This window comes from Mastomys coucha, unplaced genomic scaffold (genome assembly GCF_008632895.1).
Source record: "Mastomys coucha isolate ucsf_1 unplaced genomic scaffold, UCSF_Mcou_1 pScaffold7, whole genome shotgun sequence".
Classification (NCBI taxonomy): domain Eukaryota; kingdom Metazoa; phylum Chordata; class Mammalia; order Rodentia; family Muridae; genus Mastomys; species Mastomys coucha.
The window spans coordinates 11,580,510-11,597,152 of NW_022196913.1; the positions used below are offsets into that span (position 1 = coordinate 11,580,510).

A 16,643-nucleotide genomic window follows, 5' to 3' on the forward strand; every position below is an offset into this window, starting at 1 on the left:
CTCTCTCTCTCTCTCTCTCTCCCTCCATCCCTCCCTCCCCCCTCCCTTCCTCCCTCCCTCCCCCCTCTCTGTCTTTTTCTCTCTCTCTCTCTTTTATTGGATATTTTCTTTATTTACACCTCAAATGTTATCCCCTTTCCTGGTTTCCCTCCCTCCCAGAAACACCTTATCACATTCTCCCTCCCCCTGTTTCTATGAGGGTGTTCCTCCACCCACCCACCCACTCCCACCTCCCTGCCCTTGATTACACTGCACTGGGGCATCTATTGAGCCTTCATAGGACCAAGGAGCTCTCCTTCCATTGGTGTATGACAAGGCCATGCACTGCTACATATGCAGCTGGAGCCATGTGTGCTCCTTTGTTAATGATTTAGTCCAATCCCAGGAACAGCTTATACTATAAAAAGCTTATATAGATAGGTACAGGAAGTGCTGGTTATGGTTAGTTCGGATCCACGCTTATTGTGGGTAACTATATAACACAGTTCAACTGACTTCTATTGTGATTGGTCTCCATGGGCACAAAACATAAAATAATATGTAATCAATCTTGGCATTGGAAAGTTTCCTAGTAATAGCAGAAACATATGAGAATGTTTCCTTAAAATGGCAGGCTATCCAGGTAACAGTTGTCTAGGCCTGAACATTCCATTTAGGCCTTAATATTTTACCTAGGTCCCAACAGCAGCAGGAACAGCAGCAGCACCACCACCACAAAAATCACTATTACCATTATGAAACCCATCATAAGCTTTGGGTTCCCAAGCCAGTTGAGGGATGGTAGAGTTCTGCCCATATTCTGGACAACTCTCAAAGAGCATGGCAGGGGTGTGCTGCTCTCGACCCAAATCCTTCTTGGGCCTACTCAAGTCCATAGAGACAAAGGCCACATCCTGATAAATAAAGCCAATTAGGCTTCCATTTTCCCACCAGAGAACTGACAGTCTAGCTAAGCTTGGAAGCTCCTTCCAAGCCCCTGCTGTAGTGCTCCCTCCCTTGTCCTTTTCCCTCTCCTCCCCACTGACAAAAGCTAGATAATCTAGCCCTTCTCTGTCAATAAATGAGCTGTACTCTAACACAGTCTCCCAGGTCATTTATACCCACCTTACTCACCTCTACCCAAGACCATGATCCCAGCTTCTCCACATCCTGAGACCACCAATGCACAAAGGTCGATCAGAGGGAGTGGATCCACAGAAAGCACCATTGGCAACAGCATTTACCAACATTCTTATTGTCATTTAGGGCATGAACTAAGCATATCATAGCTTCAAACCATGTGAAAGTCAAGCATTAGCTTCTTTTATTACAACACACTGTTGAAAATGGCATTTCCTAAGTTACTTAGCATCATATGCAAAGATAGCAGTAAAAGACCACAAGTGTCAGTATTTTACTTTAAAATGCAGTGTTGTGATTTGGATGAAATGTCCTTCATGGACTCATATTCTTGAACACACTGCCTGAGCTGATGCTGCCATTTTGGGAGGCTGAGGAAACTTCAGGGAGTGCATCCTAGCTGGAGGAAGTGTATCACTAGAGGAAGACTTTAGGGCATATTAATCTTAGCAATTTCCTGTTTTGTTTCCTCTGCTTCCTGTTCCAGCTACTGCACGAGTGACTCTGCCACATGCTCTTTCTGTCACAGAGGTGTTCTGTTGTGCTTTCCCCAAGATGATGCAGTTATCTTCTAAAGCCATGAGCCAACATAAATCCTTCCTCGCTTAAGCTGCCCATGACAACAATAAGAAAAGTGATTAGGAAATATAGTTTTATGTTAAGGCCCAGCATTAACATAAATCTCCAGGGACAGGAATTAAGAGGAGAGATGACGATGTGAGCCTAACTTAAAGAAGAGGGGACCAGAGGTGAGGCGACAACAGACAGAAAGTGCAAGATCCCATATAACTGAAGCTGCCCCCTGAGTGACCTGTTCATATTATTATTGAAGAACACTCATTATTTCCACATCTTGCTTTGCTTAGGTGTGAGTAGGGAATACAGAGAAGACTTAAACAGAGAAAGCATGTGTTTGTCAGAGGACAAGGCACAGAGAAAGGATTCATCCATGGGAAAAAATTCTGGAAAGTTACAGAGCAGGCTTCTAGAATGCCCTCAGTATTCTCAGCAAGCCGCCTAAGAATATGAATTCCAAGAGGAGTTAAAGACACAACAGCATAAGCAAAAAAAAATTGGTTAGTATTGAACATCAGGTTGACAAAAATCTAGAATCACCTAGGAGACAAGTGTAAAACGCCTGGTTCTTCCTCTCATCCCCATGTTCCCAGAAATGAGACTCAGACTCAAAATATATTTACAAATACCTTGGCCATATTATTAGGCTTTCCTATGATTGGATCGTAACTTAAATGATCCGATTTTTACTGATCTACATTCTGCCATGTGGCTGATTACCTGTGCTAAGGTACCAAGAATCTATCTCATTACATCTTCCCAGGCAGATCTCCTGCCTGGCTCTATCACAGAAATCTTTCTGCCTCCAGGATATCCCACCTTCTATTTTACCCGTCCATATAGGCCAGGGGTTTTATTAATTGACAGGTGATACATTCATGCAATATACAGATATTCTTTTACAGACAAACCTCTGGGCTTATCTCTGAGAAACTTTATAGGTTGTGTTAATTGAGGTAAGAAAGCCTACCATAAACATGGGCAGCTCTATGCCCTGGTATGGGCCCCAGTCTAAATAATGAGTATATCTCTTTCTGCTTCCCAAATGAATACAATGGGACCAGTCAGCTCATCTTCCCACAGTGATGGACTGTATCACTCAAACTGTGAGCCAAAGTAGGCTCTTTCTCTTTTTAAGTTGCTTCTTGTCTGGTACTTGATCACAATGATGGGAACAGTAACTAATACAAATGTCAACAACAAAATAAATTCATAAAAATAATAGTTAACACTAGAATAAAAGGATCTCCAACCCATCAGCATACTCAGGTTAGGGGAGACTACTATATAATTGGATCAATTGAATTTAGGCACTCAAAATCAAAATAAAATGGGAAAAATATATTCCGTGGCTCTATAAACAACCTAATTGCTGCTGCTAAGTAATGATATCAAACACTAACGCCCTTGAGGTATTAGGTAATTAACATGAGTGAAATGACAGGAAAAGATAAGTGATCAGAAAACATCTTTTAGAAGAATATAGGAAGAGAAAAATCAATGGAAAAAAGGTAAAATGCACAAAAAAAAAAAATACAGACAAACACGTTAGCATATGCAATGTCAGGGTGCACAATGCACCATTCTGAGTGAACTTCATAGTGAATATTTTCAAAGGGATAAAAAGTTGTGCCTATGCCCAAGTGTGTGACCTGAGGAGGTGAGAACAGAAGACCCAGGAGGAGAATATTCATCTACCTCATATGCAAAGCAACATACTAGCTTAGCCACTAGGGCATGGTACACAGTGGTTCATAGTATTTGATCTGAGGGTTTTTTACTCTTCTGTCCAGATAGGAGAGGCAGTCCTACATATCTAGAGCATCTGTAATTTATCAGAAACTCTTCAGTGAAATAGAGACCTGAGGGCAATGAATTGGTGAGTAGTTAATTGATGGGGGGTGGGGAGGAATCGAACCCAGAAAAGGTATGAGAAAAATAATCTGGCTGAAGCCGGTCTACAAGGACCTGTCACTGTCTCACACTTGAGCAGAAGGAAAACCATTTGGCCTGCTATAGAAATCCCTGTTCTGTTTTTACAAGCTTCTTCGCATCCACGTTCTATTACCAGTTCAGCTTGCAGAGCAAGCCTCACCCACACAATGGGGCAAGTCCATTTTTCAATCTGGTCTCTGAAGAGTAGGGTTTATTTAAGTTGTTAGCAATGTGTGACTTTGTTTAAGGCAAAATGTCAAACGCAATTACAGTAGCACCAAGACTGACCTACTTTAAAGCTGGTTTGATTTAAGAACGTCTATTTCCCTCCTGAACTCTTAGTATCTTAGCAAGACATGCTAAAATAATAAACAATTCTGAAACAACATTTAAAAAGTGAAAAGAAAAACCCATAATTTTGGCTCAGCTTTCTAGATGGGGGATTTACCTCAGCGATGACAACATCTGTGGGCTGAGAACGAGGGCAAAAATAAATGTGAAGAATTGCAAGGATTGCCAAAAGCTCAGAGCTAAAATTATTAAAGGAAAAATATGCTCGCCAAATATAAGATGTCTGGCCTGCTCACCAATTTCAAATTGTTCAACCATGACCCAACACTGAGTTATTTAAGGGTCAGCAGCAACAATTTGTTTTTATTAGACAGGCACCTGACCTGAGCATACGGTAAGGCTATGCAGTCTTCACCTTCACCAAGGATGTGGTGGGGAAACAAAGGCCTTCCCTCACCTTAGGATGCTCACATCTTTGGCAGGGGACTGTGGGTCATGAGAGCAGTAGTCCTGGTACCCACTCCTACCACTCTGGCTCTTCATCATCAGATAGAGCAAAGAGATGATGGAAACTCCATCCCAATGAGGTAATCTGTATAGAGAGCTGGTAGCGCTGACAGCATAGACCTGCCTTCTCCACTTTATTGCCCCCAGAGGCAAAGCTTCTGCAACCCTCTTTCTTTTTAAGGTTTTCTCTTTTATTAATTATTTTATTTTTTTACATTCCAAATGTTGACTCCCCCCTTCATCATCCCCCTCCATGAATTCTTCACCCCATTACCCCAACCCTTTGCTTCTGAGAGGGTGCTCCACCACCCACCACCCACTCCCACCTCACCATGCTAGCATCCCTTTTCCCTAGGAATTAAGTTTCTACAAGATTAAGTGCATACTTTCTCACCTAGGCCAGACACAGACCCAGTTCATGTAAGCTCTTTGGTTGATGGCTTAGTCTCTGGGAGATCTGAGGGGTCCAGGTTAGTTGATATTGTTATTCTTCCTATGGGGTTACAATGACATAATTCTTTACTTATATTCCCTAGAGTGGAATAGCTGGGTCATGTGGCTTCTCTAGGTTTAATTTTGTATCACATTTTTTAACTGGTTGCTTGAGAGAGAGAGAGAGAGAAAGAGAGAGAGAGAGAGACAGACAGACAGACAGACAGACAGACAGAGACAGACAGAGACAGACAGAGACAGAGACAGAGAGACAGACAGACAGACAGACAGAGACAGAGAGAGACAGAGACAGAGACAGAGAGAGACAGACAGACAGACAGACAGAGACAGAGAGAGACAGACAGAGACAGAGACAGACAGAGGAGAGAGAGAGAGAGAAAGAGAGAGAGAGAGAGAGAGAGAGAGAGAGAGAGAGAGAGAGATATTGAGCATAAGTATACACCACAGCAAAAGGTCAGAGAATAACTCTGAAGGACTCATTTCTCTCCTTCTATTGAGTGAATTCTAGACATCACAGTCAGGTCTTCAGGCATGGTGGCAAGTGCTTTTACCCACTAAGCCACCAGGGAGGCACACTAGTTCTATGTCGAGTTTCCTGAGAAGCCTTTTTTCATAGTGATGACACTAGTTTACATTCCTAACAATGGTATGCCTTTCCCCAATCTACACCAGCATTTTTATCCTGTTTTTTGGGGGGACTTGTTTGTTTGTTTGATTTTTCTTGTTGATGGTCATTCTGTCTGCCCTCCCACTCTCTTTAACCCACTCATAAAATATCCACAGTGTGCCTGTGCTGGATGCTGAAGCTATTGGGTTAGTCACTAATATTTTCTTCATTTCTGGCCCACATGTAAGGAAATACATTCAACAAAAAGATCAAAGACTTTCCAGCAGCTTCGGCAAGGCTGGCCAAGAGACTAGAAAATTCTCTACTATGCTACACATTTCCATTTCTCCTAACCTTTTGTCCTCCACAAGCTGTGCTGGTCTGCATGGCTATGTCACTGTAAGCTCTGTATGAACCCTCCTCCAATGAGCCTGTCCTTAAGATGCCCATCTCTGCTCTTCTGCAAAATTAAAATGGTTTAGTTGTGGTTCCTAAAGGAACAGAACAAGTGTCTCCTGAGAAAAGGCAAAAAAAAATCCACCAGAGTGGATATCTCCACAGCTCCAATCTGGTGCTAGAGCCATAGCCGATTCCTAGAGAGTTGCTGGTCTGCATTGAAAATCTGAAGAAGATGGTTCTAATCTCAGGGAAAGAATGCCTCAGCAATAGGATGCATTCATCTAACTTTCTAGTTAGAGTGAGGACAAGCAGACAAAATAAAAAAAAATCCTTATTTCATCTTCTTTTATGTGGGCTGTAAGCAAAGGGATCAGTCTAGATTTAGAGCATAGATGTTTCCACCTCAAATAGTCCAATCAAGAAAATACTTTATGGGCATTACCAGAGGCTTGGGTTTTAGTTGATTCCAGGTATAGCCAAGTTGACAACTATGATTAACCATAACACTTAGCTTACTGCAAATACCTTACTCAGGCTGTCTGCCCACTGCCAGGGATCTGATGTCCATGTATTACAAACTCAAAAAATTGTTCAGCATGGTGGAGCACACCTTTACTCCTAGCATGCAGGAGACAGAGGCAGGTGGATTTCTGTGTGTTCAAGAACACCCTAGTCTACATAGTGAGTTAGAGAACAGCCAGGACTGTGGGTAGAGACCGACCCTGTCTCAGAAAACCAAAACATACACTCTCCCAGAAATATAACATCACTCTTTGCTTTCCTTGCTCCTCGTGGTTATACTGTTATGTCAGTATTTCAACCAATAGATCCCTCAACAAAATAGATGGTTAAATATGGTTTTCTATATCAATACAATAACTGGTAAAATTCTAACACAGTTGAATGACTTCAGTCCCTAGGTACTTAACAGAAACGAAAGTGTCCCTCAAGACCTGGCGTCACCATGCTCTGATGAGGAAGATTTGTAAGTCTTATGAAAGACAATTTTGAGAGAATAATATCTTTGAGGCTGTAACACATTGTACACTAGCAGTAATAACTAATGCAAACAAGAAGTCCCAGAAAATACCAACTTGTAAATCCGTGCTCTTCTTGTAGCTGGCAAACATGAGTTTGGGCATTGCCATATAATTTGCTAATAAATAGAACTGAAAACAGGAAATGAATGTGGTCACCGTGCATATATAAATGCACAAAAATGTCACAATAAAACCCATTTGTTTGTATGATAAATATGTAACAAACAGTGGGAGTAAGAGGCTAGTGAGATGGATGGCTCAGTCATTATCAGCTTGCCATGCAAGTATAAGAATGCAAGTTCAATCTCTAGGACCCACCCTTTGAAAAAGAAAATTCAGGCATATGCTAGTAATCTCAGTACTGGGCAGACACAGGCATGAGGATCTCTAAGGTTTGCCAAATTGTTGAGTCCAGGGAAAAAGTTTAAGACAACAACTCAAAAATCAAGTAGGGCTATAGCCATGGCTCAGTGGTCAAGAGCACTGACTGCTCTTCTAGAAAAGCTAAGTTTGATTTCAAGCACCCACATGAAAGCTCACAATCATCTACATACAGTTCCAGGTGCCAGAAGATCTGAGGTCCTCTTGTGTTCTCTCAGGACACTGCAGACACACAGTATGCAGAAATACATGCAGGGGAAACACCCAACACATGCAAAATAAAAGTAAATCAATAAAAGTGAATGTAAAAATAATAAAAATTGAAGTAGAGAACTAGTTAGGAAGACAGGGATGGGCAACCTCTAGCCTTTGTATAAGCACATATGTCCACAAACATGTGCTTGCATACACAAACACATACAGAGTGAGAATGAAAGTGATTGTGTCACCAACAGGCAGAAACTGTTACAGTCACTGGGGTTCACCCATTGTCCTTTTCCATACTTACAACTGGGGGTTCATGGGTTGAGAAGAATCCATAAATGCTTACTGGCGAAAGAAAGAGACTAGCAGCTGAACAAGAAAGATGAGCATGCAAGTTGAGAGAGAGCAACTATGTCAGTTACTGCTATCCAGCAAAGCAAAGCTACCCCATCTGACACAACAGCCTTCTGGAAGGTGCTAGCTACAAAGAATACCTAAGAACTTGACCTTCACTTCCAATAAAAATCAATGCAGCCAGCTATGTGAGCCACTTAAAGTTTTAGTATAGTTTCAGTATTTAGGCATGGGTAATGATGGGAAGCCTAAATATTTGCTAGATACAAATTCAATGCACAAAACATACCTTTTTCTTATATAATGCTATTAATATTTGAGTGTCTGGGCATGTTCACATGTGTGCATGTGTACATATTTGAGGAGGGTAGAGGACTGCCCCTGGTGTTATTCCTCAGGTACTGTCTATAATCTTTTGATTTTGACACAGAGCCTAGAATTAGCACCCTAGAATTCATCAAGTAGGTTAGTCTGGCTGGCCAATGCACCCCTGTAATTCATCTATCTCTACCTCTCCAGCTGTTATTATAAGCATACACCACCATACACAACTTTTTTTTACATGGGTTCTGGGAATCAAATTCAAGCCCTCATGATTGCCCAGCAAACATAATACGAACTGAGCCATCTCCAAAGCTTAGGCATTCATCTTATAAACATGGCATACTAGAATATGAGTTTTTCCTTCCTTAGACTATTCTTTAAAAGTAGTTTTATAAAGTCATCAGAAGCCCATACAGTGTCTGTGTCTGTGTTTCTCTCTCTCTCTCTCTCTCTCTCTCTCTCTCTCTCTCTCTCTCTCTCTCTCTCTCTCTCTCTTTCTCTGTGTGTGTGTGTGTGTGTGTGTGTGTGTGTTATATTTTAGACCATTTTACTTTCAATGATTCAAGTGCTCAGACTGGTGGGCGCATCACCAGGCTCAATGGCCTCCACTCAGCCCAAGAACGTTTAAAAGTCTCTGTCTCCCTGTCACCTGTGCCTCTCAGTTCACTGCTGTGCATTCCAAGCTATTCTTTCTCCCAGTTTCTGTCCAGTTGTTTCATCTCTGCATCTCACACTCCTTGCAGAATAACTTCTATGTGCCTGCAAGAAACCCTCTTGTAAGTTGAAGTGAACCGTCCTTCCTTGTGTATTATTAGGTTGTATTACTCCGGTAGGTGCCAAAGCCTAGAATGTAAGCATTGATTCTCTGGAAGGGACTACTGTGGTTCATCTTCTTAGAGCAGAAGATGCCAAGCAATCATGGCCAAGAAGATAGAGTGGTCTGGGGAGATAAGCCAAGAAGTAAAGGCTTTGCCTTGAAAGCTTGAATATTTCCGTTCAGTTCTTGTAACCCATGTAAATAACTGGGTATTGTGGCGTGTGTTTGTCATTGCACTGTGAGGGAAACCAAGACAGAGCCCTGGAGCTTGCTAGTCATTCACCTTATCCCAATATGCAAGTTCTAGTCTATTTATTTATTTATTTATTTATTTATTTATTTATTTATTTATTGTATATGAGTACACTGTAGTTGTCTTCAGACACACCAGAAGAGGGTGTCAGATCACATTGACAATGGTTATAAGCCACCATGTGGTTGCTGGAAATTGAACCTGGAAGAGCAATCCGTGTTCTTAACCACTGATCCATCTCTCCAGCCCCAGTTCTGGACTATTGAGAGAGCCCATTCTCAAAATATAAGGTGGACAGCACCTGAAACTCCCACATATATATACGTGCATGCACACATGCTCTCTGTCTCTGTCTCTCTTTCTGCCTGTCTGTCTCTCTCTGTCTCTGTCTGTCTCTGTCTGTCTCTGTCTCTGTCTGTCTCTGTCTCTGTCTCTCTGTCTCTGTCTCTCTGTCTCTGTCTCTCTGTCTCTCTGTGTGTCTCTGTCTCTCTGTCTCTCTCTCTGTCTCTGTCTCTCTCTCTCTGTCTCTCTGTCTCTCTCTCTCTCTGTCTCTCTCTCTCTCTCTCTCTCTCTCTCTCTCTCTCTCTCTCTCTCTCTCTCTCTCTCTCTCTCTCTCTCTCTCAGAAAGAAGGGGGAAATAAAGGAGAAGACAAGAAAGAGAAGGTTCATAAGTGTCTCCCTGGGGCCAAGGCTAGTTACTCTGGGATGCAGGCTGCTAATGGAATGCAGTTGTCTTCCTCTAACCTCTGGACTACACTTTCCTACTCTTTGGCTTTCTTCTCTCTCTTCAAGTACATCCCTAAGCCTTTCTGGTGACTTAAATATAAATGTGACTCTTTACATGGACAAGCACTATGGATTCCATCTTCTGAGGTAGAAATGTTCAAGTCTTTAATAAACACCCAGAACATTCATTCCTGTGACTGACACTTGATAGACATCTGAAGCAGTCCTCAGTTAACAGACTGAATGAACCAGAATTAATTAGCCAAGTTCCTGGATGCTCCTTTTGCAGAGGTTTGCGGCTTCATGATTAACATTTCTTCTTAGCATTTGCATTTCATTTAATGTACCATTATTAATGAAAGACTGATTGAATGAGCCCTAATGTGATTGAATTCTGAATTAATGTATTTGAATAATTTATTGTTTTCATAATTCCAAGACAAGAGGATGAGTGGGATGGACTTCATGACCTCCCTCCAGAGCAATTCAAAATGATAAACCCATTTCACCTTCATTCCCACTTAAATCTCTGTGACAATTTGTTTGTTGACTACAATAATTTTCCTTGGTGGTGACAGGTAGGTAAATTTTCTAGCTTTAGGCTGGGAAGTCTTTTTTTTCTAAGTCTGCAGACATATACTTCTGTGTTGGGAAAGACAGTGCATACAATTCAATGAGCAGGTGAAGCTGTAATTCAGTACTGAGATGCTGTTCAAGGTGTGAAACTGTCGAAGATTCCCACAGCTCAACGTCTTCAACTGAATTATGTTTTCAATCTGACCACTCCAGCCCCCTGTATATTTCTTCTATGTAAACAGCATCGGGAGTATAATATATGAATCCCCTCCTGTCTCCCACTGCCATTCAATAAAGCATCTGTTTTGGTTTTCATTTTAAACAGATGGAAGCCAAAGAAAACAGAATTAGAATAATAATCCTAGGTGAATTGAGTTCAATTATCATTTCCATAACATGCTGTGCGTTGAGAAAGATGTGTATACACACTGAGTTCCATGAATTGAAGTTTGGCCACAGACAGCTGTTTTTGTTTATTCAATCAAATACACTTCAGGTTTTAAACTGTACAGTTTGGGCATTTTTACATGAAAATAGTTCACTTAATTAAACTTAAAATACATATTACATCTTTGTAATGTCTTGTGTGAGTCTGACTGTATTCAGAATCATCTAGTAGACACACCTCTAGGAACCACTCAGAATGTAGGTGGCCCCATCCCATAGGCTTGGGGTCCTACACAGAATAAAGGAGGAAACAAAGAAAAGGCAGGCTTCTGTTTCTGTCTGCTTCCTGACTGTGGGTGCACTGTGACCACTGCTTCACTGCCACAGTCTGAACCAAGCCAGCCATCATGCTGGATGGACACCAGGCCCTTTCTGCCATGATAGATTACTTCAACTATGAACTTAAATAAACTCTATGAACTTAAGCTTTTTCCATCAGTAGTCTCATCACAGAAATCTCAAAGACAAGTAGTACAGAGAAAATGTCCTTTGCCTAGTGAAAAAAAATGTTCACAACCAGAAGGCTGATGCAGTTTTTCAAACATGTATACTTGAGATCTTGACCATAAAGCCTATATTAAAATATATGCAGCAACAACTAAAGGATACATAATAAATTATTTAGAGAGAGAGAAATAGAGAGAGAGAGAATATGGCTATCCCACCTTGAACAAACCTCGTCTCACGAGATGAATAGCTGGATGAGTGGGTGGATGGATGGATGGATGTGAAAGTTAGATAGATAGATAGATTAGATAGATAGATAGATAGATAGATAGATAGATAGATAGATAGATGATAGATGATTAACAGAATGATTATATGCAGATGATAAAAAATGTATTATAAATTGATTGATGTCCAAAGTCACAGAACTCTGTACAGCAAACCCACACGGGCACATAGACAAATAAAGCCAAACAGTGAATGACATTTGAAAAGAATCTCAAAGGCCTAAAGAAGCTAGAAAGTGAATGCCTCCTGGCAGTGGCATGCTCTTAAACTCCAGCTGTCTATCACACTACAATCAAATGCCTCGGTAAATTTTCAGGTGTCCTCATTTTATTGATTACATTAGGAAGAAAAAGTGGGAGCTGGCATGGCAGCATACACCTTTAAACCCAGTACTTTGAAGGCAGAAGCAAGCACAATTCGGAGTTTGAGGCCAGCCTAGGCTAAAGAGTAAAGAATGAGTTCCAGAATGATTTCCTGGGCTACACAGAGAAACCCTATCTCACAAAAAAAAAAAAAAAAAAAAAAAAAAAAAAAAAAAAAAAAAAAGAAGAAGAAGAAAACATGGTAAGACTTTCTTATCTTGAAAGTTACTTTGTTTATGTGCCAGCTGCAGAGCTACTCAGAACCACAACCTGAAGGCAAGTACTTTTGCTGAAGACAATACTTACACAACTCACTGAGCATGGAGAAGTTGAGCTGGTGCCTATGCAGAGCCTTCATCCCCTGCAGGCTAGTGTTCTTCACACCACAAGATACTCTGCCTGCTACCAAAGGAGAAATATAAACACCAGCACAGCTACAAACCTTCAATCTACAATGGTGTCCTGCCTGCAAGAGTTGTTAGTGTAATGATGGCACAAAACTCACTGGAGTAACTAACCAATATCTGATTTGCCTGAAGGTCTGCTACACAAAATGGCACTGCTTGAGTGAGCAAGAACCTGAGAATAGAGAGCCCAGAGACCTTGGGGGTATCCAAATGCTACTATTGAAAAAAATGGAGTAATAAAATGACTCCTAAGGAAATTGTATTATACTCATAGATCAGTACCTTGCTCGGTCATCCATCATCAGAGAAGTCTCATCCTGCATCATGTGGAACAGATACAAATGCAGCAAGACATTATGCAGAGAGTCAGAGAACTTGAAACACTCCACTCTAAGTAGGATGTCTCCATCAGCGTTCCCATCCCTTCAGTCTCAGGGAGCCCTGCAAGAATGAGGTGGAAAAAGTGTGAAGAGCCAGAGAGGGTGGAGAACACCAAGGAAACAACACAACATTACCAAAACACATATGAATATATGAATTCACAGGGACTGAGGCAGCATGCACAGGGCCTGCATGGGTCTCTGCCAGATGGGGTCCTAGAGCTGAGAGAAAAAAATAGGCACATGCCCACATCCCTAAACCAGAAGCTATCTCCGTTGATAACCACTTGAAAACGAAAAATTTAGTTTTCCCAAGAGAGTCTCACTTCTCTTAAAAGCAAACTACTCTTAAAAGTAGGGCTGCATTCCCAGCAGTACATGGACAGCAGAAAGCAAAAAACTATGTCACCTTTGGATGTTCCTTGTCTCATAAGGTTAGGTCAGGGCTTTTTCTTTTCTTTTTTTAAATTTTATCTTTGTATTTAATTTTATTTTCTCTTCTTTTACCCCCACAGATTCTCTGTATATATATATATATATATATATATATATATATATATATTATAGCTTCTGGTTTCTGTTTTTATGGGATTCCTGAGTGTGCAAATAAGTAAGTCTTTTCATATGTATATGAAGCATATAAATATATACATTTAATGTGCCTTTTCTTGGGCTCATTTCCTTCCGTTCACTTGTTTTGTCTTATTCCGATGTATTTGGGTTTGTCTTATTTTATTAAATTTTACTGTATATTATATTATTATTATCTCTTAGAAATCCATTTGTCTTCTACTGAGAGACAGGAAGGGGGTGGATCTGGACAGGCAGGGGAGGAACTAGGAGGAGTAGAGGGAAAAGAAACTAATCAGGATATATGGTATGAAAATAATCTATTTTCAATAGAAAGAAAGGTAGGAATGGAGGAAAGAAGGAAGGGAGGGAAGGAGGAAGGGAGGGAGGGAGGGATGGAGGGAGGGATGGAGGGAAGGAGAGAGGGAGGGAGAGAGGGAGGGAGGGCTTGTTTCTGTGGGTGCTTTCCTGCTTGGGTCTTACCAGCCCTCTCCACCTGTCATGTCAGAAGTTTCCTGCCCCTCGCCTGTGGATAGACACCACAGCAGCAGCTCTGTGACGAAGGGGATCTGATTGCAGGTTCACACCATAAGGCTCTCATCTTGTGATTACACAAGCTTCAGGAACACTACCGCTTTAATCCTGTTGTTATGTATGGTTGGTTTGTTTATGAGATTTTAATATAGTTACAATTCTCTTCTCCCTTTCCTCCCTCTAAACCCTGCCATATACCTCACCTTGCTCTCTTTCAACTCTGTGGTTTCTTAATTATATTTACATTAGTGTACAGCCATCACCACAATCCATCCACAGATCTTTCATACTCCAAGATTTGAATCCTGGACACATTAAACAATATCCCTACCACATTCTCCCCACAGTCCCGGGCAACCACTATTGTACTCTGTGTTGCCAAAAGGTAACTTGTAAAAACCTTTTTACTTTCTCGTCCTTTCTAAAATTATTCCCAGAAAATAAGAACAAAAGCCAGAAAGCATACTTGATCAGTGTAAATTCAAATAATGCTCCTTGGTGATGCTCTCTTTAAAATAGCACATGTGAATTGTGTGAGTATTTGAAAAGAAATATAATTAAGCAAATGAGTGTCACATAGATACACAGATGTAGACACAGAAGTGTTGTGGCCCTTGAAGACTTCTCCAGCTGTCAAGGAGAGTGTCTCCAGAGTGCTGGGGTTGTGCTGTGTGTTTCAGAAATGACACTGTCTCTTAGCTATCCCTAGCTCTCCAACTGAAACAGAGACTGGGGCAGACAGGTCTCAGTGATTCTCACACTCATGGCTTCACTACTTGCTTGTTTCCTATTGTACTCTAAAAGACAGCATTTAGACCTCTTCCTCCCATCTCAAAGCACTGTTTCCTCCCATGCACACACATGCATACATATGTATATGTGTTTGTATGTATATTTAAATCTACAGTCCTCAGATGAGACAGTACATTTGATATTTCTGAGTCTTGCTTATAGTACAATCTATCCAGTTTCATCCATTTCCTTTAAGTGTCACGATTGATTTCAGACAAAAAATGTGTACGTACTCCATTTTCATCCACTCAGATGTTGATAGACATTCAAGATGTTTCTTATTTACCACTATAAAGAGTACAGCAATAAACATGGTCAGGCTAGTTTCTCTGTGACATCCTGGCTTAAAGTCTTTCAAGTGTACATCCAGAAGTGTATAGCTGAATCATATCAAAAAAGAGTAAGGACTGAAAGACACCAGAGGGCAATGGAATATGTATATTACAAAAGAAGAATGGAGACCTACTAGGGTGAAAGAAGGTGTTCTGGTTTGATTGCTGCTGCTCTGGTAAAATGTTCTCATGGAAAACAACTTGGTAAAAGAGAGAGAAATAGAGAGTTTAGTTGGCTTATGGTTCCAGCTCACAGTCTGTCAGAGAGGGAAGTCAAGGCAAGAACTGAAGGCAGGAAACTGAAGGCAGGAAACTGAAGGCAGGAAACTGAAGGCAGGAAACTGAAGGCAGGAAACTGAAGGCAGGAAACTGAAGGCAGGAAACTGAAGGCAGGAAACTGAAGGCAGGAAACTGAAGGCAGACCTGCTTGCTGTTCCACACAGCATGACTTCCTATTGGGTAGCAAGCTCACAGCCAAGTGAAGAAAACACCATGGAGGAATGCTACTTATTGGCTTACTGCAAGCTCTTGGTTAACTAGCTTTCTTCTATAGCCCAGGTCTACTTGTCCAGGGAATGATGCCATCCACGGTGGCTGAAAAATAGACAATAAAAGCTAACTAGTATCTAAATGTACCAGCAAAGAATGGTGGAGGCGCATACACACAGAGACACACACACATGTGTGTGTATGTATGTATATATGTATGTGTATATATATATACATATATGTATATGTGTGTATGTATGTATATGTATGTAAGTATACATGTATGTATATATATAATATATATATATATACATATACATATATATGGAAATGTCATGGTGAAACACACTTCTTAGTATCCTATACAAAAAAAAAAAATTTAGCCAAAGCTTTTTCATACAGTATATCTTCAAATGTAGAAAGCTAAGTGTTTAGGATACAGGCTAACAGAGAGATCAGGGGAGTCTTGGAAAGCCAGACAGGTGCATGGTAACACTTATCAGTGTCAGTTATAGCTAAGGATGCACAGGGTCCCAAATCTTGCCTCCATTTTCTACTAGGCCATAACCTCAAGTGGCTAACACTATTCTAGGAGAAGTTAAAGTAGCTTAATTTTCAAAGGAATGCTGCCCTTGGCTTTGCTATGAAGACAGCTGGCCCAGGAGTTTGAAATACAGAGAATGACAATGTACCAGGAGCCCATAAACATGTCAGAAAAAGACAGCTTAAATCCTTGCTTTATTACACTGGAGCTCACTATGTGGAGTTGGGATGAAGGATGAGTCTGGGAGCTGGTTTTTAAATGACCAAACTCGTGCTAATTTACATCACTCTCTGGCCTTAGCACTTGGCTCTGACATGGGTTTTATTTCTGTTCCACTAACCCCTCCCCAAAAGCTTTTTCTTTCAGAACACAAATAGACTTTTATGAGCTTTTCGGAAAGGGAAAAGAGAAGAAAGGGGGAGAGGTTAGGTGTCCTGCTTCAGTTTGGCTTGGCTTTAGGAGGTCATTATTCATTGAAATTCAAAATAA

General features: G+C 40.9%; 1 long non-coding RNA gene across 1 annotated transcript in view; it reads right to left on the reverse strand.

Annotated features, from left to right (window-relative positions):
• Positions 1-1,190, reverse strand: part of LOC116081894 — a 9,925-nt gene extending 8,735 nt beyond the window's left edge. Inside the window, exon 1 of the long non-coding RNA XR_004115075.1 lies at positions 1,114-1,190. This is a non-coding gene — a long non-coding RNA (uncharacterized LOC116081894). The remainder of the gene's footprint in view (positions 1-1,113) is intronic.
• Positions 1,191-16,643: the final 15,453 nt, after the last annotated feature.